The sequence below is a fragment of the Chrysemys picta genome, chromosome 6 (assembly GCF_011386835.1).
Source record: "Chrysemys picta bellii isolate R12L10 chromosome 6, ASM1138683v2, whole genome shotgun sequence".
Lineage (NCBI taxonomy): Eukaryota > Metazoa > Chordata > Testudines > Emydidae > Chrysemys > Chrysemys picta.
In genome coordinates, this window is record NC_088796.1 from 98,975,950 (window position 1) to 99,001,737 (window position 25,788).

Consider the following 25,788-nt stretch of genomic DNA (forward strand, 5'->3'; position numbering starts at 1 on the left):
AACATTTCAGTGGATTTTTCTTATTTTTTACCTCTCACTTTTCTGTTCTCTCCTCCCCAATCCACAACCACACACACACACTTCATCTCTTCTAAGCAGAACACAAACCCAGTAAGGATAGCTGAACTTTTGAACTTGCAACATTTGCTTGGATTCAATACCCAGGAGATGATTCTGTCTCTTACAGTGTAGGCAGCTATGGACAGTGAAGCCATCACAAAGATAAGCAAATATTTATTTAAACAGGCACAAATTATTCAATTAAAAAGATTTCTCCTGCAGTGTGTGGTTGACTTAAGTTTATGCTGTGAATAAACATTTTAAAATAATTTAAATAAAAAATTTCAAGGTGGTGAACTTAAGTTAATAACAAATACCTCTAACCTCATGGTTAAAATACCTGAGTGTTTAAGATTTAATAGCTAATGCTAAGTAAACACTGAGTCTTTTTAGGAATATTAACTTCTGATAATATCCCTTCTCACATGAGAGGGGTTTAAAGTAAAGGGGCAAACTCCCTTACCTTTGCTAACCCTAGAGTTTCATATGAACAGTGATTATTCTTTGAATAATATTATTCAGAATGGGTCAGCTGATCATTGCTAGTATAGGTAAATATTTGCCCTGTCCAACAACATTTTACAGCCAGCACGTACAGTTTGAGATAAGTATGAGAGGATTAGTTTATTGTAAACTTTAGAGATGTGTACACAGTAGTATGATTCCCACCCTAACAACTGTAAAAATTCAAACCGTAAAGGTGTTCTAACATTGGGACAGGGAATTATTGTATGGGAAGTTCCAATTCAAGGGAAAGAATTCCAAAGGATCAATAGCCTAAATTTAATCTCTTATGCCCCTGTTTAACTTTGTGCACCTGAGTTTGTCCCATTGACTTCTCTGGGATTATTCACATGTATGAAGTTAAGGACTGATACAAGAGTTTTCGGGATTGAGGCCTTATTTATCTGGTTCTGTTAGTGTAAAAGACTCTTGGGGGCAAAGGTTTGCATCTACTACCCATCTATGGAGAAAATATCATTTTAAGAAAAAGTGAAACCCAAACCCCTCACCAGGGACTCACCAATAACATAAAGATGGCCCTAACACCATAGTGGTGATCAAGGGAAGACAGGAAGTGGGTGGGAGAAAGGAATCCCATAAACCTTCCTGCCTCAGTGAAAGTAAGGCAGAGATTAGACCTCTTGTGATTTTGATTTGGATTTGTTTGGAAGAGTTTCAAGTTCTGTACAATGATAATGTCCCTAAGGACTTCTCAGCCATTAGGAAGAGCGAGTTCCTTACCCCTAAAGGATTACAGTGATCAGGGGCAAGAACGCCTCTGACTTCCAGATATGCTTACATTTTAAAAAATCCCATCTGATCCCCTTTACAACCTGGAGTTATGAGAAGTGACTCCAGCTAAGTCTGTAGGAGATCCATGAGGCAATATGGCCTTGTATCATAAATTGGGCAATTATGGAATAAGGTCATGTGCTGGAGTTCTCTTTCCTAAATACTGCATTTTTTTTAACTTGTTGCCCAGATAAACTGTTCTTCCCTAGGGACTGATCAGCCTGCAGGTGAGCAACACCTCTTGCCCTCTAGGCCTTAGGGTTTATGCAGCTCAGAAGGCTACGGATATTTTATGCCAGAATGGGCCCTTAAACCTTTATGTAAATACAAAGAAACTTTATATCAATAGGAAGTCTGTGTGCAGATCAAGACCAGTATATACACACTCATCCTAAACAACCTGGCAGCATGACTCAAACTGTACTACCAGGGCCACCTCTGGCTGCCCCAGACCTTCTTAAAGAATGGTGCTCCAACACAAAGGGGCTCTGGGAAAGGCCACTTCCTACTAATCTTCATAGAATTACAGAGTACAGATAGGAATATCACACCTCCTACCACTACCAAACCAGGTCTACTCATTCTCTCCCCCGCAGTGGATATCCAGACCACATGGAGAACTCTCAAGAGGGTCCCAAGAGAAGTAATGTAAAAAAAGGATGATGATCCCAAAATTTTGGGACTATGATCTGGTCCTTGGTTCTGAGTTAATTATATTTGAACTATCCACCTGGGAGAGAAATTCTGCCCTTAGATACACAGAACTCCCCTGAACTAAGCAAAGTTGTATGTGTATTTTTGAGAGCAGACTCTAGATCTGTTCCTCACCCCTCGCTAGTTGCAGGGTACTTAAGTATAATCATATATCGTCATCAGAACTTGATCATCTCTTTATTGTCCCTTTTAGAAAGCATCTCCAAGTTGTGTGTGGGGGGGGAAATGTTTACATATCACTGTGTTAAGAGGTGGACCATCTTAGGCAACCTTTTGTGGCCAGGTGTTGCACACCAGGTGAGCCCTACCTTTCTTTCCCCATCCCCCAGTCAGCGTAAATAAATCATCTTGCACAGAATGGGGCTATGAGAAACAAAAGCAAATACATCAAAATAAGAATGTCTTCTTTAATGGAAGTCTAGGGAAGGAGCCCTTGGAATACAAGTTCCAAGCTCCTTATTTCAGTACCCTGATCAAATTCCAAACCAAAGTCTCTGTACCTGGTCAGACTACTCTCCATGGAGAGAGATTACCCCTCTTGCAGACTTTCAGGTTCTATTCTCCTCCCCACTTGCTCACTCTCCTATTCCTGCTTAAGCAGGTCACCAAAGTGAAGCAGGGAGTCTCCATAACTGCACCTATGCGATTCTGTTTGTGAGCCCCAGGATGGTCCTTAAAGGGCTAGTATACTCCTTACATACTAGCATTGGGGTTTGCTGATTGACTAACAGTGTTTCTCAACTGGTGGGTTGTGACACCCGAAAAGTCACAAAAGGCAATCAAGGGATCATGAGGTGTTGAACATTTTATTCCAATCTAAGGAAAAGATAACATCTCTCCCTCACGACCCACAGACCCATAGCCTTCAAGGTCAAATATTCTTTATCAGCCTCTTGTACCACACAAAATAAAATAAAAAAAATCCTGTAAATTTATCATCGATACTTTGATAGTAGATGTATGGAGATCACAAACATTTTTTCTTGGAATAAGGGGTCACCAACCTGAAAGGCTATTCAGTAGCAACCAGGAAAGAATAAAGTATGTACTGTATTTTGGTGTGGGGTCAAGATCTAAAGGAAAGCTGTATTGGAATTTACTTCCAGTTACTTTGTAATTCTCTAACTTCTTAAACAACTTCCCTACAGAAAGGTAATTGATGGAATGAAAAAACAAACAAAAACCTCATGCCTAACAGAATGAAGAAACATGGCAATTCACAGTCTGGAATAAATATAATGCATTGCTCCCTGAAGGTATGAAAGTCTCTGAACAGGAGTCTAAACTAAGTTGAACTTGCTGTAAGATCTCATGGTGACAGATTGCTGGAGCCAGTTGGCCCAGTCTCAGAGCCATTGAGCCTGGAAAAAGTGTGGACTTTTGGGGCCTGGCACTCTAAAAGGGTTACTCTTAAGAGGCTGTATAAAGGCTGGAGGCCTAGCACAGACCCTATAAATCCATGACACACAATCTTGCTATATACTGTTCCCTCTTTATAAAATTCTGAAAATACACCTATTCAGCTTTGTCTCTGGAGTCTGTTATTAATGCCTTCTTTTGAAACATGCTCTTTATAACATCAAACACTTGTCTACCAATAGCAAAGGCAGCAGTAGAATGGTATTAGAAATTATTGTTGTGGACACAGCAGAAAAATGAGGATGGATGCATGCATGGAATTAAACTGCAGGCCACAATTTTTATTAAAGTTTAACACAAGGGAGAGGCATTACCTGCCCATCATCCATATTTCCTATTCTGGCATTTAATTGGTTCCAGTGGGGGAAGAGGGGGTTATAGGACTCCTTGCCAATTGTGTGGGATAGGCTGACCTCAGCCTGCACTTCCAGGACTCAGCTTTCTCTGAGGGCTCGTCGACACTACAGCCTAAGTCAATATAACTTACATCACTCAGGGGTGTGAAAAAGCCTCCCTCCCCGCCCCAGGCACATTTTGCACTGTCCCCACAGGCATTATGTCAGCAGGAGATGCTCTCCCATTGATTTAGCTTCTGCTTCTTGCTGAGGTGGAACTATTATGCTGACTGGAGAGCGCTCTCCTGTCGGCATAGCGTGTCTTCACCAGATGCGGTGCAGCTGCACGATGTAGTGCTGTAGTATAGACTTGCCCTGAGTCCTAGCCCCCTCCTCCCTGTGAAGGGGACAAAGGGTGAAGCAGGGTGGGCTGTTGGAACAGAGCCAAATGGGCTCCACATGGTCCCTGGGCTGGGCTAAATCCTGGGAGCTCAGAAATGCTGGCCAATCAGCATCTCTCTCCCCCAGCTGGCCAATGTGTCAGAGACTCACCAAGGAAGGGGCTACCTATTTTTCCTTGGCAAGTGTCTCTTTCCCTTGCCGCTGGGACTGTCCCCCTTTCACTGCTAGCCCCATCAAGTTACCCATATCAACAGGTGTGTGTGGGGGGGTTTGGCATTTTTATGATTCAGACAGAAAACAAGGAACATTTTGAAAAATAGGGCCCTGATTCTCCACTGCATTCAGTGTGTAGTCATATATATCTGAGAATAATAGGTGTAAAATATTATCACTACTCTAAGTGAAGAACTCCAGTTTGGTAGCATTTTACATCTACTTTCGACAGGATTAATTACTATGGCTACAATGCAGTGGAGAACCAGACTGTTAAATGTTATGTGTACTTCCAAATCAGGATATTAAAGTGAATTATGTTCTACAATAACTCAAGATCTTGTATGACTAAATGGCTTTTCTTCAGGATGGGTGTTTTAGTTTCTGTTTGTATTGTTATTTAACACAGTGAAAGTTTCACTCCAGCTGACTTCTTTATTGTATTTGGCAGTCTGTGTATTTTGTGAATTTCACTGCTCAGTAATTCCCAGTAGCTACACTCCTTAAAAGGAAGTGGCTCAGAGAAACTTTCTTACTAGCCCAAACAAGTTTGACAGGTTTAATGACCCCAAAATATTGGTGCAGTGAAAAATAACCTAGATTCAGTCATCTTCAAAGTAGACATTACATCCAGTTTTATCCCTGAGTTGAACAGAAGAATTTGGGTAAGAGGGTACCAGTCAAAGTATGGTAATATTAATATAGTCAAAGGAAAAATCAGTAGAACAAAATGATGTTTTAAATAAAATAATCATAATTCAATAGATATTAGTGGCTACTTGTAATAGAATTACCTGAGAAATGAGCAACTGCAGTACATATCTAATTTTGGCAGAGTTATTTCTGAGACTTTTATCATCACAATCAAATATGATCAATTTTATTGCGTGTTAGGAGAAATCTAATCTTTGCAACATGGACTAATCCTCCCCCTTGCCTGTAAATAAATTACAAAAAATAAAAACAGTGTTGAGATCCAAGAGAATCTGCTGATAGCCCATCTCATTCGAGGAATGGGAAAGAAGAGATAAGGATGACTATAAGGATGACTAACAAATGATGAAGTAATGAAGGTTAGGAAAATATCAAATAATCTGCTCTTGTAAAGGAGAAAAGGAGATAAGCCTCTCCTTAACCCCCTCACTGCTAAAGGCTTGTCCACACATGGATTTATTTAGGAACAGCTATTCCCGAATAACTCCATGTGTGATCACTTTAAGTGCATTGTTTCTGTTAAGAGTCACTGAAGTGCATCTCACAAATTGTTACAAAGAGTGCAGGAATGAAGGCGTTAAAGCACCATGTGTGTTCCATTCAGTAAAACCCAAGTCATTTTGTTTGTAGGGGAAAAACATTTTTTATTATTACAGTGACTAATCATTAATATTATATAAGTATGTTCAACAATTGTGGAAGAATGGAAACCACAGCCAGCCACAGTCTCCTGGTGTAATAATGGTGGCTCCAAATGGCTATCTTTAAGGTGTCTCAATTTCAATTTTATTTTTAGGCTTTATTACTCTTACACAGTAATTGTAATCCTTGGGCACCTGCTCAGGAAGTTAATTGCTGATCTGATCTTGTCCCATCTTTTGGCTGACAGAAAGATTTTGTGGGCCTGCGTGTCTATCAAGGTGACCTAGGTGCTGAGATAGTTGAAGATGATTCTTTCAGAAATGTACTATAAATCCATGCTGTTCCAATGTTTGGATTGTTAACTGAGTCACTTGACTGGATCCCTCATTGGGTGGGACTCTGAGTTCAATGTAATCCAGGAAAGGGTATACTTGTAGTCCCTTCTGCTTGAGATAAGCCACAAGAAAAACAAGGACTTTTAAGAACACTGGAGGCATGGAAGAAACAAGATTGAGCAATGGCCCGAGAATGTCTTCTCCTCAGAGACTCAATCATGTCTATTTGCAAATGATGATCTATGACCTTTGTCTTTATTTTTATTTATTTATTTATTTGGTCTCTTTTGCAGATTTGAGTATACTGGAGAAGGGAGAAAACAGCAATTTGGAATCATTCACAATTTTGTGATGTATCCTTGTTGAACCACACATCCAGGACCCATCTCTCCAGTGTAGAGAGAGATCATTGGTCCTTGAATTGTAATAGTTTCCCCTCTAGGCGTTGCTTGTCAGAACTTTCCTGACTGTAGTCAGGCATTGTTTCTAATATTGGAATTTGCATTGCTGGAAGATTGGTCTCTGCCCTTTCTGGGTTTAGACTTATTCCATTTGCTTTTGCTGTAATCTCACTTTCTGTACATAGAGGAGTAGCCATGAAAAGGATATTTAGACCCGTAATAAGGTAGGCTATCCCTTTTTCCTGGATTTAGAGGGGTTCTCTAAGGGCTTTTTTGATTTATCTGAGTATTCCACCACCACTTGTGTAATGGCTCCATTGATAGCCAACCTCCTGGATATTTCAAAACTGATAACATGAGTTTGGCCTGTATATTGCCTTTCCAGGCTCATAACCAGAGGTGCCATCTGGTCATCACTTTGGAGACCATGGCATGTGCTGAAAACATTAAAACATCCCTTGTTGTAGCAGCTATGAATGGTGAAGCCATTGAGATTTCCTTTAACTCCAAAACTACCTGTAATGATTTCTAAGCCTTTTTTTTTTTGGAGGGGGGGGCAAATCTGATTGCCAAACTGTCAGCCCAGGCCTGTATTACTCTTGCAAAACATGTCACAGCAGAAGCCCTCAGAGAGGAAGATGCAGCCTCAAACAGAGTGCAATGATATTTCTGTGGGTTCTTTTGGGAAAAACTACCCTTCAACTAGGATAGCAGTGTCTTTGACTAATACTGAAACAGCTACATCCACTTTGGGAAGAGACAAAATCTGCTCTGCTATGGTACACATTGTAGAATTTTTTGGCATGCCTCATAGACCAGTGGTTCACAAAATGGGATTCCTGGACGGGTCTGTCGTGGGTTATGTGGGGGCCCATCCCTTGAGCCAGAGCCAGAATGCACACAGTGCATGGGTCACACTGGAAGGAGCATTCCCAAGCTAGGGAGGGCATTCCCGTAATACTGGAAATGAAAGGGGTCTGGGACACTTAATAAGGTGCCAAACAGGTCCTTGGGGGGAAAAGTTTGGGAACCACTGTCATAGACTTTGCTGGTGTTCTCCTTTTGACCTTAATTATTTTGTGAAGAGAATGTGTGGTTCAGATTTTGAAGCAGTTGGAAAATACTTTTTGGTAATTTCTGTACCAACCCTCTCTCCTTCCTCCTCCTCAGAATCTTTTCTAATGGGCTCATCTGATGGAACAACCAAGTATCTAATCACCTTTCATAACATCTTCACATATGATTCAGTTGGGAGAAGATTCTCTTGCTTTGCTTCATTCTGCGATTCACACTGAGATTGAGAGTTCACCTTCCTCCTATGAAGATGATCCTGACTTTCCTCTTTACTTCTTTTTTCTTCTTTTGGACTTAGATTGAACAGATTTCCTATTCTTTCTTTCGTGATACCCTAGATGAGGATGAAAATGAATTAAATGATGATGAAGATGAAGAAGAACCACCAAACACATACACAACTCTGTTCTTTTTGTCGTACTTTTTCTTTCCATGTATGAAAACCTTCGGAGCAGAGCCTTTAGCTCTGGCGCCCTCTGGTGATGAGTCAGAGGAAAAGCTATCCCTAGAAGAACAGGCCAATTTTTCTCCTAAGTTTCTAAGGTAATTTCTTGAACCCTTTGCCCCAGTTTTTAATTTTACTCCTTCAGGGAGGTGGGGATTGGGAACCTGGGTCAGATGAGGAGTCCTGAGAACCTCTTTGACTAGCAGGCCTTGATCTCTTAATCTTTTCCCTTTAGATAGTGGATAGAATGTGTGTAATGGGACACTGCTGCGCTGCCTGGGAGCTCATAAGATGGTGGGCTCTGAGGTAAAGGCACTTTTTGTGCCAAATCCAAGCGCTCCCTAACCAAAGAGGGAATTTCTTCCTGAGGGGAGATTCCCTTCTTCTGCCCTCATTTCAGAATTCCTGACTTCCCCAGGGTCTAAGATAGGAAAATGAATTACCCAACAAGGGCCGGGAAGTGACCTGTGCTGCAGGAGGATGCATGCCCCAGATGGTCTAACCATCCACCCCTTGCTCTGTCTATGGTGGATTTAACCCCTGTGGTAGGCCACTGCCCTTTGATGTGACTGCCTCTGGTGGCCGAAGGGCTCTCTTCATTTTTCTGCCCTCCTTTGAGGCATTTGCAGCCCAGCTGTCACTCCCCGCTGGTGGGGAACTCCTGGGGAACAATCTCCTGGGTTGGGGTCAGGAGGCCAAAGCTAAACCTTTCTGACCCAGCAGATGAGGAGTCTGGAATGCACAAGGCACAAACCTCTCCCCTTCTGCACCCTCAGGCAGGGATACAGAGCAGGAGGAAGGCAGCCTCGGTCTCCTGTTTAGATTCTTCTCCTCCATCCTCTTAGCCTTTATCTGAGCAGTCAGGGGATGTGCGGGAGGCACTGTGATAATTCCAGGAAGAAGACAAACTACCTCTTCAGGTTTGTTTGTTTGTTTTCGGTGAATTCTCTCTCTCTCTAGCAGGTGATTCCCCCATCCAGCCAGTAACTATAGGAGGCAGAACAAAAGTGAGGGAGTTTCCAGAAGGTGGGGACTAGTCCCTCATCCAATCAGCTTTGATTCTGCCCCCTGCAGCTACAGACAGGGGACAACTAGGGTTGCCAACAGTCCCATATTACAAGGGACGTCCCTTATTTAAATAGAAAATTGCCTATCCCTTACTAAATCAGTATGGGACCCCTTTTATCCCATATTTCAACATATTAAAAATAATACCATTATGCAAAGCCAGTTTTAATTAGGGTTACCATATTTAGTGCCTCCAAAAGGAGGACACTCCACGGGGCCCCGCCCCCGCCCCAACTCCGCCCCCTCCCAAAAGTCTCCGCCCCCTCCCCTGCTTCCCGCGAACATTTGAGTCGCGGGAAGCCTGAAGCAGGTAAGGGGGTGTGTGGGGGGAGGAGGCACGGCCCAGGCTGGCCCCCCCGGCGTTTCCAGCCTGGGTCGGCTCGGGCCCTGGGGTGCTGGCCCCCGGGCCCCCGGGCCGAGCACCCCCGGCCCCCGGCACCGCACCGCCAGTCCCCAGCCCGGCCCCCGGCACCGCCGGCCCGTCCCCCGAGCCCCCGGCCCGGCCCCGCACCGCCGGCCCGGCCCCGGAGCCCCCGGCCCCGCTCCGATTTTCCCGGACATGTCCGGCTTTTTGGGATTTCCCCCCCGGACAGGGATTTGGAGCCCAAAAAGCTGGACATGTCCGGGAAAATCCGGACGTATGGTAACCCTAGTTTTAATATTACCTTACCTTCCAGTTATATAAAGTTTGTAAAATAATATAATGTAGTAATGCAGAATCAGTCCCATGATTTACTGAACCAATGTTCCTATCATGCAGAGGTTCCCAAACTATGGGGCACAGCATATGGTTATCGGGGGCACAAGACCTGATGGGGCCATGCTGAAAGGCTAGAGTCAGGAGGGGGCTTTCTCCGGCAGGGGAAGTGGACAGGGCTCTGTGCAGATGGTCTTGGCTGCCGGGATTGGCTCCCTGCCTGCCTTGCTCCTCCACTGCTGCAGCTGCCACAAACCAGTAGTTATGCTCCTCTGTTGGGGACATTGGCAGAGAGAGTGAAACAAACAGCTACATCCTGGGAGTACTGACCCCCTTGCCAGATAGAGCCCTTTCCTGACCCTGGCCCTTCAGTGAAGCTCCAAGGCGCACAGAAAGTAGACAGGGCCATGCTTACAGGCTAGAGTCAGCAGGGGGCCCTGTCTAGCAGGGGGCCAGTACTCACAGGTGCATCTTTCCACTCCCTTCCAGACCCTGTTGATTTCTGGAGCTGTGTCTCCGCAGCCAAGACTGACTGCAGTGAGCAGAAGGTTTCCTCAACTGTCGCATGGTTAGTAATTCTACTTCTGAGGGCATTCTGCACCAAAAAAATTGTGCGCCAAAAAAAAAAAATATTACAATTCTGCAAAATTCTGCAAATTTTATTTGTCAGATTAATGTGGAGGCTCCATCATGGCATCAGGGAGATCACTGTGTAGCTCCCCCCATCGACCCAGGGACATGGATTCAGTGGTGAGGCTACACCCAACCCTGACACAGTGCAGGGACCTGGCCTGCCTCAGAAACACCCCAGGGCCCAGCTCCTCTGTGTGGGCAGGTAGGCTCAGCAAGGCAGGATCCAAATATGGAGGGGCTTAATGTGGGGGGATCCAGGCATGGGTTGAGAGGGTTTTGTTTGGGGAAATCTGGGTGCGGGTGGCTCAGTGGGGGGATCCGGGTGCAGGGTGGATCTGGATGTACAGGGGCTTGTTGGGGGCTTCTGGGTGCAATGATAATGGGACTCTGCAGGGGGGTCCATAGGAAGGTGGTTGGGGCTCAGTGGCGGGGTGTGGGGGGGTCTGCATGTGGGGGGATAGAGCTTAGCAGGGGGGTCTGCATGTGGGGGATCAATGGGCAGTCCAGATGCTGGGGAAGTGGGTCTCAGTGGGGTGGGGAACCGGGTGCAGCTGGTTGGGGCTTGGTGGGGTGGTGATCTGGGGGCGGATGGCTCGTCGGGGTGATCCAGGTGCAGGGGTAGTGGGGCTCATCGGGGGGGGGGTTCTGAGTGCAGGGGCATTGAGGCTCAGCGGGAGGGTCTGGGTATGAGGGGGTCTGGATGCACAGGGGTTGGGTGGATGGGGGAGCAGCTCCCTGTACAGGAATCCCTCCCTCTGCAGCTGAGGAACAATGGGTGCAGGAAGCTGGGGGCAGGGGGAGTTTGCAGAGCTTCCTGCAGCCAGGGGAGAAATATGGGGGGGGGGTCTAACCTGGCCCTAGACGCCATGCAGGGGAAGAAGTAGTCCTGTCCTTCCCAGCCCAGCTGGTACTAGCAGCTGAGCCCGGCGCAGGGTAGGAGCCACCAGCCGGGTCTTCCCCAGTCCTGCCTTCTGCCCCACAATGATTTACCTCTCTGCCAGCTGTCCTGGGTGCCTGAAACATACTGCTGGGGAGGGTTGCATGACCGCTGTTGTAGTTTCCCTTTGCTTCCCTGTCAGAAAGTCATTTTTCTGTGGGGAAGCAAAGAAATCTGCAGGGGACATAATTCTGTGTATTTGCAGTGGTGCAGTATTTCCCCAGGAGTATAACTCCCACCCTCTGTGGTACTGGGGACCCCACCGTTGACCCCTGTGGGTACAGTGTATTCTTCCCCCAGACGGGTGCTAAGAAAACAATCCCGTATTTTTGAAATATAATGTTGGCAATCCTAGGGGCAACCCACAGAGAAAATGTATGGACCTAGCCCTGCGGGAGAATCTAACAATACATTTGTGGATACAGAGATATGTAGACAAGGAAAGCACTTAAATAAGGAATGTGCGGGGTGGTCAGCTGGGGATAGCTGAAGCAACAACAACAAGTGTTTGTGAACCAACTGTGACATGGATTGACCAGTGCAAAGAGGTCCATACAATAGCTGAACCATAAAAGAATGCTCTTGCTAAAATTTTGCATTCATGTTTTAAAATGTATATATTTAAAATATGTAGTAAAAGTCTTGTGCCATGACAAGGTGTAATGACAGATTCAGTCTGAGGATGAAATGACAGAAATGGGAATACTAGTGGAGTTTTAGCTCAAAATGTTGTACGTTAACTCAGTAGTGAATAAGTGACAGAGCCAAAAACCAGAATGTCAGTATTTATGTCTAGAAATGAAGTTAATCTAATCAGAGGTATTACCGAAGCAGCAGGAGAAATAAGAATGCAAAGACTCAGAAAATACAAGAAAACAAGCATAAATTTTTGTGTCATCAGCATACAACAAATAAGGAAAGCAAGAAAAATGAGGAAGGGCATCATGTGGTTGACAGTATAAAGAGAAAAGCAGCAGGCCTAAAACCTAGAACCTGGTAGAACAGCCACCCACCCACCCAGATTATGCAAAGAAGATTGCTTCCTTGTGACTATAAAGCTACAAGACTAACTAGAAAATACTGCTGTAGATACCAGCTTTTAATGAGTTCAGAAAAAGGCATCATAACATCTAGTGTGTCAAATGCTGCAAAAAAATCCAATAGAATCAGGACAGATGTCAGTCTACCCAATTTAGCCACAATAAAAGTGAAGACACGTTAACAATAGCAGTTTACGTTGTGTGTCCTGATTTGAACCTCAACTCAACCAGATTAAATGTGGAAGGAGATGTTTCAAGAAGGAATGCAGCACCAAGCATTCTAAACATTTTGAGATAAATAGGCACAGAATTAGTAGTAGTAATAATTCATTATAGATGGAAGAAAGTTTGATTAAAAATGGTCTCAAGTTGCAGTGGGGGAGGTTTAGGCTGGATATTAGGAAACACTATTTCACTAGGAGGGTGGTGAAGCACTGGAATGGGTTACCTAGGGAGGTGGTGGAATCTCCATCCTTAGAGGTTTTTAAGGCCCGGCTTGACAAAGCCCTGGCTTGGATGATTTAGTTGGTGTTGGTCCTGGTTTGAACAGGGGGTTGGACTAGATGACCTCCTGAGGTCTCTTCCAACCCTAATTTTCTATGATTGCCTTGGGAGAGAATAGCAATACAGGTGATCTTAAATTCCACCCACAATCCCAAGTACCACTTAAAATGTCAGATTAGCTGGATATCTCTGCTAAAATGATCAGAGAAAGTTAGTGTAGAAATTTAAATAGTTTGGCTTCAGAGTTAACACAGGATAAAATTAGAATCACTAGTGGCTGCCACACCATGGGTGAGCTAATTATTAAAAAAAGCAAATCAGGAGCTGCCACCTCCATAAAAGCTAACATTAAAAGCCCCCAAACAAGATGTCAATGTATCCCAGTCTAACACAAACAACTCTCTCCACTTCCATTTTGTTGGGGGGAAGGGAGAAATAAAGCCCCATCTTTAGAGCCCTGCAAATCTGCAGATTACAGTTAGACTGTCAACACACAGGACACATGTAAAAGAAATGCATATCCAAAATTAAGGGGACACACCTAGGAGACACAAATCAAAGGACATAATATCTTTCCTAGAGTTCTCCATGCCATCCTAAGGCACAAGATCAAGGAATGTAAAAGTTCTGGAGTTAAAGTGATTGGTATAGTTATTGGTCTAGTTAAAGTGGTCTAGTTATTCCTATTTTGAGGCATATTTTCTGGAGGTCTGAATTCACCAATAACAAATTCCAATTCCAAACAGACACCCAATAAACAACTATTTCCAACATTGTACACCAATTGCTCACTTCAGACAACGTCAACTCCTAGTTATCACAAACATCAGTCTCAGCTCTGTTCACTGCGGTACACTTTAGCCTGCAGCTATACATCAGAGCCCAAATCCACTGCTTCTCAGGGATTAACATCAGCAAGGTATCTCCAGGGCTGCAGATCTGCTCCAGAGAACATAAAGTAGAACACTCTAGCTATAGCCAAACAATGCTTAAATATGGAGAAAATATTGCAGTAGAGCTACGTTATGGGTCTCCAACAGGCTCTGAGTATTACTGACAGAAAGACTAAGCAGTTTAATTGTGCCACCACAGTAACTTCCTTTCACTAGTGTAGGAAATCTCACCGGTGAACCACCTCCTAACAGCTAGCAAAATGGCAAGTCTGGAGAATGCACTGTGTTTTTTGAACTTCATCCGGTCTCTAACTGAGTGGAAAGAAGAGAACAAACTAAAGTGCTGCATAGAAAAGAGTAGAGCACCCCATTATGAAGATCCCTCATTCAATCTCCAGTACTTTCTACTGTGTAATACTGCACCATTTAAGTCAATTGGAGATTTGCCATTTACTTCACAAGGAGTAGGGCCCTAAGCTGGAGCGGCGCCAGGGTTTTTGCTACCCTAGGCGGCAGCGCTCCTCTGAGCATTCGGTGGAGGGGGGTCCTTCCACTCCGCGTCTTCGGGACACTTCAGCAGTGGGTCCCAGAGTGAGTGAAGGACCCGCCGCCGAATTTCCGCCAAAGATCCGGAGCAGAAGGACCCCCCCGCTGCCAAATTTCCGCCGAGGACGGCAAAATGCCGCCCCCCCAAATCCTGCTGCCCTAGGCAACCGCCTAGGGTTGCCTAGTGGAAGCGCCGGCCCTGGCCCTAAGCAAGTGTTCTTTGGATTGGTCAACCAGAACACACAGTTTGAGCAGATTTTTTTTACTGATTTAAGCTAAATTGAAATAGGATAAGCTCCCCAAGATAAGTGTCCACACAAAAAGGTTGCATCAATTTAACTAAAATAGTTTGTGTGTAAACAAGCCCTTTGAGTCTCCGTAATGTTCTTCAGAGGTTGGACTAGATGATCTCCTGAGGTCCCTTCTAACCCTGATATTCTATGATTCTATGATTTCATGTTCTTTGAACAAACTACAAAATCATATTAATCCATTTTAAGGCCAGAAGGGACCATTAGATCATCTGGTCTGACCTCCAATATAATAGTGACCATAGAATTTGACCTAGTTACTCGTGGCTTGAGCTCGATAAGTTCTGTTTGACTATAAATAGAAGCTATCATATTAGAAAGGAGAGAGATTTATAACAAATAAAAACCTCCATATAGCTGGGAATAAAGTCATCTTCCTCATGTATTCTTAAATTTAAATACTTTGAACTGCACTTCATTAGAATGATTCCAGCTGCTTTCTTCTCTTGCATTAACCTGACTAACCTGTAGTTACAACTACTCCTTTAAACTAAATAGAAGTTTAAAAAAATAACAGACTCAGAGATAGATCCTGTCTTTCCTCTTGTGTCTCCTTGGAACGAGAAGGTTAAAAAAACCTGACCTGTAACCAAGTCTGTCAATTTTGCTATTTTGAGTACCAGTATTTCAGTTTCTGGAAGGTTTTCATATGTGAAGTAGGCCTTTCACTGGCCTTTTATAGCAGCAATCAATCTCTGTAAAGTCACCAAACCAAAACTATTATGAATTCAGTTTATGTGACTTTCTCCCTGCATGTGTGTGCTTGCTCCTGACATTCTAATTCTGCAACAACTGCCCTCCTTGGTCTCAGTAGGCAAAACAGAGTGGACAGGATGGCATTCAGGAATTTAAGTATATTTTAAAAGATGTGTGAGACTTTCAAAGAGTCAGATGGCAGAAAACAACAGACATGTCTGACAAAGGCAACAGAGGGCCCTCTAATAGGGAATGAACAAGACAGATGAAGATTCAGATGATATGCAAGAATTAGAAGTGGTCAAACATTGTAACCATACTCTTTATTGCAGTTCCTGAGGCCTGTGGGTATGAGGCAATTTGGCAGATTTGTGCTGAAGCCATAATGATCCCATTGGCACTCTGCCTCTATTTTACATAATGAACTTTTCCTGTGGGACTCATTTAGTCTCAGACCTCTTCCCCTTATCATTCTCAGACACATTTCCTTGTGAGTGTGACTTTTTGAAGATATTGTGGATGGATTTAACACAGTCATGGCATCTGGCTACTCTAAAGAGTACAGTTAAAGAGCCTTGTATTAAACTGCCAGCTCCTGGTCTCTAATATATGATATAGAGGAGGAAGAAGAGGTATTCTCACTTTAAATTATGAAGTAATTTACAACAGACAACAGGAGAGGTGTTCCTATAAGGCTCCTGAACTGGCTTTTCCACATGCCTTTCGCTTGTAAAGTGCAAACATTCTAACAACCTACCGTGAATTCAAGCAGAAATGAGCATTCATCCATAGAATTAAAAAAGGTATAACATTCTATTATGATATTTTAAATAATCTAAAATAAAGCAAATGAGTTTAATGATAACACCAGTATCCCTTTTGAAGAACATCAGCAATAGGGTAGATAGATGGTGTTTGTTGATTATGTAAACATAAATTACATCATCAAAAATGGGAGGGTATCTTGTGAGAAAATGTTACATATAAAAAAAGGAGATAAAGAGGAAGATAAAACTAAGACCGTTACAGAAAAAGTAGAATGAAGGACAGGGAAGTGTCAGCAGCCAGATGGCAACTGGTATAGGCACAAGGAAGTAGAGCTTGCAGCCAAGAAAAAGAATGGCTCCAAGTGAATTCAATGTTTGTGAAACGCTGATGTGCCGGGAGACTGCAGTTTTCTGCTCCCTCCTAGAACAGACACAATAAATATAAGAGTGTGAAAACTCACCTAACCTCACCAATGTGTCTCACCAGGATTCACTGCCCTATATCGGGTGAGGTATTTGCTGAGACTGACAAGAAGGCATGCCAATTGGGTTCTCCACTGAGACTGCCCATTAACATAATGATCAGAGCATTTGCCCTGTAGAAATGGGTTGACAACACCCACTCATATGATAACATACATCACTAAGCCCCCATACAGATCGTATTCTAACCTTTGGTTTTGTGCAGATGAAGGCTGGATTTGAACTAATGATATAAAGTTGAAGGGTCCATACCCCATTACTAATTCTCTGTATTAATTAGACCAACAAAATAACTTAGTTATATGAATTTAGTTGTGTGACTAAAAGACAGCAAAGTAATAGCAATTTATGAAAATGTTGGGAGACAATCTTTATATATTTAAAGAGGGAAAAAAAAGTGACCAGGCATAACTGCAACCTGGTTGAGGTCTCAGGCTACAAAATATATAGGAATGACAAAATAGGTCGTGCTGGTGGGGGAGAAAGGCATCTTTTAAAAATTGGAAGTTAGTTAAATGGAAATTAAAAGGAATAGTCACAAGGGTGAAATGCCTACAAGATGCATGGTAACTATTTAAAAAGACCATAATAGAGGCTCAAACTAAATGTACACCCCCCCCCCAAAAAAGCCACCATAGTGAACAGTAGAGTAAAAGAGGGAGTTAGAGGCAAAAAGACATCTTTAAAAAATTAGAAGTCAAATCCTGCTGAGGAAAATAGAAAAGAGCATACACTCTGGTAAGTCAAGTGTAAAAATATAATTAGGCAGCCTGAAAAAGATTTTGAAGAGCAACTAACAAAAGACACAAATATTAACAGCAAATATATTTTTAAGTACATCAGAAACAGGAAGCCTGCCAAACAATGAGTGGGGCCAATGGATGATCAGGGTGCTACCGAAACACTCAAGGAAGACAAGGCCACTGCAGAGAAGCTGAATGTCTTCACTGCAGACAATGTGCGCCCACACCCGAGCCATTCTTTTTAGGCGACAATCTGAGGAACTGTCCCAGATTGAGGTATCAAAAGAGGTGGTTTTGGAACAAACTGATAAATTAAACAGTAATAAGTTCCCAGATTGTATTCATGCAAGAGTTCTGAAGGAACTGAAATATGAAACTGTATAGCTACTAACTGTGGTATGTAAACTATCACTTAAATAAGCCTCTGTACCAGACTAGAGAATAGCTAATGCAATGCCGATTTTTAAAAAAGACTCTAGAGGTGATCCTGGCAATTACTGACAAGCAAATTGGTTGAAACTATAGTAAACAGCAAAATGATCAGACACACAGATGAACACAATATGTTGGGGAAGAGTCAGCATGACTTTTGTAAAAGGAAACATGCCTCACCAGTCTATTAGAATTCTTTGAGGTGGTCAGCAAGTAAGTGGACAAGGGTGATCCAACAAATATAGCATCAAAGGCTTTCTGAAAGTCCAAGTGCAAGGTCCATCACTAAAGCCTCTTAAGCAAAATAAGGTGTCTGGGATAAGAGGGAAGGTCCTTTCATGGATCAGTAACTTGTTAAAAGGGTAGGAATAAATGATCAGTTTTGAGAATGGTGAGAGGTAAATAGTGGGGTCCCCCAGGGACAGGGCCGGGTCCAGGTTTTCTGCCGTCCCAAGCGGCAAAAAAAAAAAAAAAAGCCGATCGGCGGTAGCTCAATCGCGCCACTCCGTTCTTCGGCGGCGGGTCCTTCACTCCCTCTCTTCCTCTTTGGTGGCAGCTCAAAGAGGAAGAGAGGGACTGAAGGACCCGCCGCCGAATTCCCGCCGAAGACCCAGATGGGCCGCCCCAATAGCGGACACACTGCTGCCCCTTTGAATTGGCCGCCCCAAGCACCTGCTTCTTTAGCTGGTGCCTGGAGCCGGCCCTGCCCAGGGAGCTCTACTGGCACCAGTGCTGTTCAACATATTCATAAATTATATGGAAAAAGGAGTAAAGAGTGAGGTGGTGAAGTTTGCAAATGATTCTAAATTACTCAAGATAGTTAAGTCCAGAGTTGACTGCAAAGAGTTACAACGGAATCTCACAAAACTGGGTGACTGGGCAACAAAATGGCAGTTGAATTTCATTGTTGATAAGCGCAAAATAATGCACATTGGAAAAAATAATCCCAACTACACATACAAAGGGTTCTAAATTAGCTGTTACCATTCAAAGAAGAGAAGAGATCTTGGAGTCATCATGCATAGTTCTCTGAAAACATCCGCTCAATGTGCAGCAGCAGTCAAAAATATAACACCATGTTAGGAACCATTAGGAAAGGGATAGATAATAAGACAAAAATATATGTAAATCCATGGCACATCTGTACCTTGAATACTGAGTGCAGTTCTGGTTGCCCCACCTCAAAAAAGATATATTAGAATTGGAAAAGGTACAGAGAAGGGCAACAGAAATGATTAGGAGTATGGAACAACTTCCGTACGAGAAGAGTTTAAAATGACAGCTCATTTTAGAAAAGAAATGACTAAGGGAGGGTATGTCAGAGGTCTATAAAATCATAAATGGTGTAGAGAGAGTGAATAGGGCATTATTTACCCCTTCACATAACATAAGAACCAGGAGTCACCCAATGAAATTAATATGCAGAAGGTTTAAAAACAAACCTAAGGAAGTACTTATCCTGTGGAACTCATTGCCAGGGGATGTTGTGAAGGCCAAAAGTATAACTGGGTTCAAAAAAGAATTAGATAAATTCATGGAGCATAGGTCCATCAGTAACTATTAACCAAGGTGGTCAGGGATGCCACCACATGGTCTGTGTGTCCCTAAACCTCGGACTGCTGAAAGCTGGGACGGGACAACAGGGGATGGATCATTTCATGTTCTCTTCCATTCTTAAATGTTCTCTTCCGTTCATTCCCTCTGAAGCATGTGGCACTGCCCACTGTCAGCCAGATGGACTATTGGTCTGACTCAGCACGGCCATTCTTATGTTCTTATCATCTCTAGGAGATACTACAATAGAAATGTTAAATAGTAATAGTTATAATAATATGTGGAATACCTTAATTTATGATAAATTATGTATAAGTGCTTCTAATGGCTCAAAATTTCTAAAGCAATTGTTAACCAGTTCATGGCTTTGTTGGGACCTGGGGGGCAGGGGGGGGGATTATGTGGTGGAATAGAGAGGTATGAAGAAAGTGCATCAGACGGCATGAAGTTTTGTTCATCTAATGCACCAATCAGATACAATCAGTCATATTCTGCACAGACTCAGGGCTGGTGCAACCAATTAGGCAACCTAGGCGGTTGCCTAGGGCACTACAATTTGGGGGGCGGCGACCGCGGCGGTATTTCGGCGGCGGGACCTTCTGCCGCCTCTGTGGGGGGCGGCATTTCAGGGCGGGACCTTCCACCGCCTAGGGTGGCAGAAAAGCTGGCAGCGCTCCTGCAGACTGACATGCTTGTCTTGCACCATTGCATCAATATGCCTGCTACAAAAGTTAAGATACCTATGTTCGTTAGGGAACAATCTGATGCAATAAATTAGGTTCCATGAGCTAGTAAAGAAGTTATAACTTTTTGGAAACAAGAAACAGGTAGAAGCCAGTCAAACAAGAAAAGCCCTTCTTGTTTAAACCAAAACCAACCAACTTTAGCAGGCAAGCAGGAAATCCTGATGGAAAACAATAGACAAGGGAATAGGAGAGATTAATCTATCTGTGAAATGTATGCATTTCCAGAGATGGAGTCTAACGACAGAAGGGTAGTTAGGAGTTTCAGCCAGTGCTTCATCTAGGGCCAAAGTGTCTTACAAAAGTGATACTCTTAGAGTGAGATAATCATCAGTATGCACACTTTTTAGTATGATGTCACTAAACTAAACTAAAGAAGGTATGTGCTTCTAGTAACTTGCCCATCATTTTATCAAAAATATATATTTAACTTATGGTGAGATTGCATGGCCTCTGATTTCCTCATGAATAAATGCTAAACTACTTTATTAGTTAAATAAACCATTTGCTGTGCTAAAGTTCTAGGAGTTAGTTGTTACACCACTGAAACAACCTGCTTAATTTTCCTGATGTAACATACATGTGGCACCTAACTTGAAGCATATTAAGTGCCTTTCTTAAACGTTTAGAGAGAACTTAAATGCTACTTTCCATTTAGTTTGGAAAACTCTCTCACAGGTGATTAACCTGTGAACTAGTAAATTAGCAATCAATATACTAAGATTTCAAACTGTGTCTAAAGATATTACTCATGTCCCATTGAGATATTGTACTTGAAAAAACATATGTGGATCAGGAGAAAGGTTTGGCGGAAACGCCACATAAGCACATAACTTATTTTTCATGGGTAACCAATCATCCAAATAATAAAATGTTCCTATATTAACATTAATAAAAATAAGTCTATGTACATTTAATGTTTTTATTCCACAAATAGGTGATCTTTATGTTCAAAAGTTTGTCATAAAATGTATGATGTTGATGAGATGCATCTGCACTGATGGCTGGCTTCTAAAGAAAGATAAATTGTAAAATTTTAAACTGCACAGTGCCTATTAATGCAAGGTAGGGACAAGTTTTAATTGCTGGTGACCTCAAACAAGAAATTGTTTCTATTCATCCATCAAGGATAGAAGTGCATCAGATATTACAGTTGTGTTAATTGATTTTTGAATTTGTACTTTGGACTTAATTTTCAGAAATGCTGAGCATGTGTAACTACCATTGAAGTCAATGGGACTGCAGGTAGCACTTCTAACAATCAGGCCATTTGCATAAATATATATTCAAATTACATGGGGACCATTGGGGTCCCTCCATGGTACTGATGCAGCCTTCAGTGACAAAATATGGCATCCCTGTACTAACATATATTAAAAAATGAGAGTCATCTTCTACCTCAAACCCCATTCATGATGCTATGGTCTGGACATCTTTTTTTTGTTTGAAAATTTAAATTTTTTCCATTTTTTTTTTACTGTAAACAAGTAAACAAGCAATCACCATACAGACAGGATAGTTTGCTGGAAGGGAGAAGTAGGAGGTTGATAAAAAAATGTCTCTAAACTCATCCAAAAGCCCAATATAGTTTCATATTATAAAAGGTTTCTTATCTACTATTGTCAAAGGTAAATGTTAATACAACAGTTTCAATAATTAAAAGGAGGGAAAGTGCATGCGGGGGGAGGGGGGTCACCTAGAAGATCTGAGGTCCCAAATTAAGCCAAAAGAAAAAAAGGGATACTATATAATAAAAGTTTGGGATATACAGATGCTTAATTGCTCCATCCTCTTGATATTTTCAACCTTGAAAATACCCTTTAGTTCTATTTCTTGAGAGGATAATAGCATAGCATCCAGGAATCTCTTGGCATCGACATAGTTCATCAAAATGCATGTAATTCTCTCCAGAGCAACTCAGAGCTTCACTGGATAGAAAATTGCTACTTTAACTCCAGGGAGAGAGAATTCAATTATTAATAATTGAAATTTCCATCTCTGTGGTTACACACAAGACATTGCAAAACATAGGAACCCAGCCACCCAAATGAAATGCCTTTAAAAAAAGAGACTTCAGCTTTATTTAAAACAAAACCTTAAGAACAAAATCCAGTCTCTATTCCTTATCAGAAATGAAAGAAACTACAAGGTTTTGATACCTTTCTGGAGACACATTAAGTAGATTAGCATTATCTGTATGGATATATTTGGTATGCAAAATACAAAATGCTTTATCCATCTGATTTTTTCCCTCTAGATTGGTTATTGGAATGTGTGTATATGTGCATGCACACATATTTTAGAGTGGTTTTGCCCTTTTTAGCTAAAACATTTAAAAATATAAAGGCTTGAAGTGGCAAGAGTTGGGCCTATCAGCCACTTCATGTCCTAGGAAGGAGTACATTTGACCTCAAGGCTTGTTTGTATTAAATTCTTTATGCCATTACCCATATCCACCATTTTCAAGTGGTTGTTTTCTAATATTTCAAGATCTTTTGTGCATGTATGTTTTCTTCAGTGAGACCTCCAAGTTTACAACCTCTATCTGCAAAACCCGTTGGTTTTGTTAACAGATTGGACTTGTCCTGAGTATTTTCAAAAGAACTAGGATTCAGTGGTTAAAAGGGGTATGATGGTATCCATTTTGCCCTGCACTGCTTACTGTATATATTCTTGGTTTAAGAATGAGTAGTTTCAAAGTTAGTTTTCCATAGGGTTACCATACGTACTGATTTTCCTGGACACGTCTGGCTTTTTGGTCCTCAAATCCCTGTCCGGGGGGGAATTGCCAAAAAGCCAAACATGTCCGGGAAAATACTCCCAGCTTTGTTTTGCCAGCATCCCTGCCCCAGTCCCCTGCTTACCTCAGAGCGGCTCCGGCAGGCTGTGAGCTGCAGGTGGATTCCCCCACGGTGGCGGCTGCTGCTGCTTCCCCCAGACACCTCAGCTTTGTGCAGCTGAAGAGCCGAGCTGCCCGAGCGCTACCGTCTTCACAGTTTGCTGGGTAGCCCCCCCAGACCAGCGCAGCCAGAGCCCGGGAGGGGAAGCACCCGGCCGGGGGCACAGCGGGTTTGGAGGTCTGGGGGCTGCCCGGCAAACCGTGAAGCCGGTAGCGCTCGGGAAGCTCGGCTCTTCAGTTGCACAGAGCTGAGGTGTCTGGGGGGAGCAGCAGCAGCCACCGCGAGGGAAACCGCCTGCAGCTCCCCCCAGACACCTCAGCTCTGTGCAGCTGAAGAGCGGAGCTGGGAGGGAGGAGGGGGAATGCGGGGTGCTCAGGGGAGGGGGCGGAGACTTTGAGGAAGGGGCGGAGTTGGCGTGGAGAAGGGGAGGAGTTGGGGTGGGGGCGGGGCCAGGGCCCCATGGAGTATCCTCTTTTTTTAATGTTTAAATATGGTAACCCTAGTTTTCCATAAAAACAAAGTTCCCCTTGCCCTCAGATGTTCTTGTACTGCATCACTGAGTGTAAGAAGCCAGAACTGAGCAGGCCAGAGTACACCGCCTGTTCTCCTGATTGCATGGGCTTGTTCTTAAGTAGTTCTCCACTGGTCATCATTGTGTCTTCTTCAATTGTTTCTTTCTTGATTGCTTTAGAAGCACTAAATCTGAAAACCCGCTGTATAAAGAAGCAAACTGCTGAGCAATCAGAAAAGATGCTGAGTCAGCTGGCCATCCTTAGGATTTATGGGGCCCTCGGCAGTATTATTAAACTGGTGCCCCTATGTCTGACTTGCTCTTAGCAGCACAAACATAAGCTTACAGTATTGGAAAACTTGCCACATACACTTTATTAAAAACAGTTTAATTGTGCCTCCTTCACCCCTAACCTCTGCACAGTGCCGCCTTCACCCCAACCCCTACACTACCCTCCCACCTGTGCCCCAACCCCAGCCCTGCGCTGCCAGCACTGCCCCCTGCCCAGTATCCCCCACCCCCTTATGCCCAACCCCCATGCCCAGTGGCCCCTGACCCAGAGATCTCCCACTCACAGCCCCCCCATTGCCCACCGCCCCTTCACAGCCCCAGCTGCCCAGCACCCCATATTCCTGAGGGAATTCAGCACCAAAAAATTAAATTCTGTGCACAATATTTTAAAATTCTGCAAATTTTGTCAATAAATAAATGTGGAGGTTCCAGCATGGCAGTGGCAAGCATAGGCCACTGTCTGCATGGAGGTGGGAGATCAGCCTTCCCCTTCCCCTCCTCCTCCCCTTTCCGGATAGGGACTTGGCAGTGAGATACCGCGGTGTGCATGTCAAAAGGCCACAGGGAAGCATTCTACATGATGGCTGGGATGTCAGCCATGACCCAAAATCCATTTGAATGACTAAAAATAAATAGCTGATACCAATGGCTGAGTCCAGCCCTCATCCAGGCCCTTGCCTGTCACCGCTCTGGGCCATCAACTCCCAAATGGTCTTTCATTCTCCCTAAAATAGAGCATTTCCCTCTAATCCTGAAAAATAAAGAGGTGCTTGGGATGTGCAGTTTAATAAGAAAAGGAATTATATTCAGGGACCAGTCTTTTTCTGCCATGATTTATACACCTGGTTGCCACACATGGCTCAGTCGGATTGTACTGGGTATAACTCGGCACACAGTTTCAACAATGCTTCAACAGTGGGGCTGGAGCCATAACCAGCCAAGTCTCATTTGAACGGTGGCTCTTGCTTTGGATTATTTAAGGCAGTTTTTAAAGGTCTTTCCCATGGGTGAGAAAGGTGGTGCTGCATTCTTCAAGAGACCTTTAAAATCCCACTCAACTCCGCACCATTTAGAACTCTCCTTTCTTCAAAATGCTACCAGCCTGAGAGACAGCCCAGGAGATACTTGGACCCACAAGAAAAAAAATCATGTCCCTTTCTCCTAAATAAAAGTTTTCAGCTACTCCAGCCTTGCCAAATGCAAGACCATCTTCCTTCCCAGCTAAGAAGTCGCTCTGTCCCTTGCATTCTGCAGCCCTGATTGCTTTTGTTTTAGTGTCAGTTTCCTCCCGTTGACAGCAGAATATTGTGAATGGGCAGGAAAAGCAAACGCCACCTTCTTTTATTTTCCTTTAAAATTCCCTCCTCCCCAGCCTGGTTGTGTGTGTGAGCCTCTCCCTCCTCCCAGCCTGCGTCTGCTGCTGATCCCTGCTGGGGAAGGGAAGAGAGGAAAAGGTGATGGTCCAAAGGGGATCCTTGGCGCCTGGGCTTAAACTTCAGAGAAGAGGGAGGTGGAGTGAAAAGGGGCAGGGCAAGTGGGCAGAAGAGGGGAGAGGTGCTTGGAACAGCTGCTCTCCCCCGGGGCCATCAGCCTGCTCTCTAGGAGGCCCTAGCACATTTGCTGCTTGCTCACTGAGCCAGACAAAGACAACCCCCCCCCAGGTCTTTTCCCTTCCCAGCCCGGCTCCCCACAACCATCCCCAGCCCAGTTCCTCCTCCGCCTCCACGCTTCCCGAAGTCCTATGCCTGGTTCTACCCCCCAAGCTCAGCCCCCCCCCCTTCACAGCCTCCGAGTATCTCCCCAGCTCTGTTCCCATCCTGACCTGGCTCCCCCCAACCTGACCCAGCTCCCCCTCCTCACTCACATACAAACTTTCGCTTCTGGCCCCGTGAGGCCCTGCCCGAGCCGGAGCCCTCAGCTGGCTGGCTGAGAAGTGAGTGGGCGGAGGGGAGGGGCCAGGGGGTCGGGGAGAAGCCTGCCGGCCCTGCA

General features: G+C 43.8%; 2 long non-coding RNA genes across 2 annotated transcripts in view; one reads left to right on the top strand and one right to left on the bottom strand.

Annotated features, from left to right (window-relative positions):
• LOC122173738 (uncharacterized) overlaps positions 1–25,788 on the top strand; it is a 57,651-nt gene that overhangs the window by 2,989 nt on the left and 28,874 nt on the right. Inside the window, exons 2-4 of the long non-coding RNA XR_006174476.2 lie at positions 6,424–6,755; positions 7,702–8,148; positions 10,305–10,383. This is a non-coding gene — a long non-coding RNA (uncharacterized LOC122173738). The remainder of the gene's footprint in view (positions 1–6,423; positions 6,756–7,701; positions 8,149–10,304; positions 10,384–25,788) is intronic.
• On the bottom strand, positions 7,829–25,737 carry LOC135972432 (uncharacterized). Its single transcript, XR_010588885.1, has 2 exons — positions 25,664–25,737; positions 7,829–7,939 (listed from the first exon to the last, which is right to left on the bottom strand). It is a non-coding gene; the product is annotated as an uncharacterized LOC135972432 (long non-coding RNA).